At 40.8% G+C, this 559-nt stretch overlaps 1 protein-coding gene across 1 annotated transcript in view; it reads left to right on the plus strand.

The window, feature by feature from the left end:
- The window catches only part of LOC102490643 (uncharacterized), a 2537-nt gene that overhangs the window by 852 nt on the left and 1126 nt on the right, over positions 1 to 559 (plus strand). The gene's annotated exons all lie outside the window — the stretch shown is intronic.

Below are 559 nucleotides of genomic sequence, written 5' to 3' on the forward strand. Positions count from 1 at the left end.
TTGGACCAGAGAGAAAGAGAGAGAGAAAGTGAGAAAGCAAGCTGCCAGGTCCAGGACTCGAACCGTGGTCAGCCATGTGGGAGTCCAGCACCCTTAACCATCACGCCACCTGCCAGCCCCATCAATTCATATCTTTTCTAAACTTGGCTTGAACTTACTCTTTCCAGAAAAAAAGTACTAACACTAATAGTAATCACAGCTTATGTTTATTGAGTATTTACTATATAGCTCATATAAAATAATTCTGGGGGGCTAGCAGGTGGCGTGGTGGTTAAAGGATCTGGACTCCCACGTGGCCATCCGTGGTTCAAGTCCTGGACCTGGTGGCTTCCTTTCTCACTTCCCTCTCTCTTTCTCTGTCTCTCTCTGATTAAAACTGGAAAATAATAACAATAATAATAAAGTTTAATAAAATAATTTATTTAAAAAGAAAATCACAATGAATAAATAAATAATTTTTTTTTTTTGGAGAGATTTTCACTGTAGGGCGTGTGCACACCAGAAAGACAGAGAGAGACAGAGAGAAAAAAAGCGAGAAATCACCCCCCAGGGGGGATGA

Source organism: Tupaia chinensis, unplaced genomic scaffold (assembly GCF_000334495.1).
Source record: "Tupaia chinensis unplaced genomic scaffold, TupChi_1.0 Scaffold000438_1, whole genome shotgun sequence".
In the NCBI taxonomy this organism is placed as follows: Eukaryota; Metazoa; Chordata; class Mammalia; order Scandentia; family Tupaiidae; genus Tupaia; species Tupaia belangeri.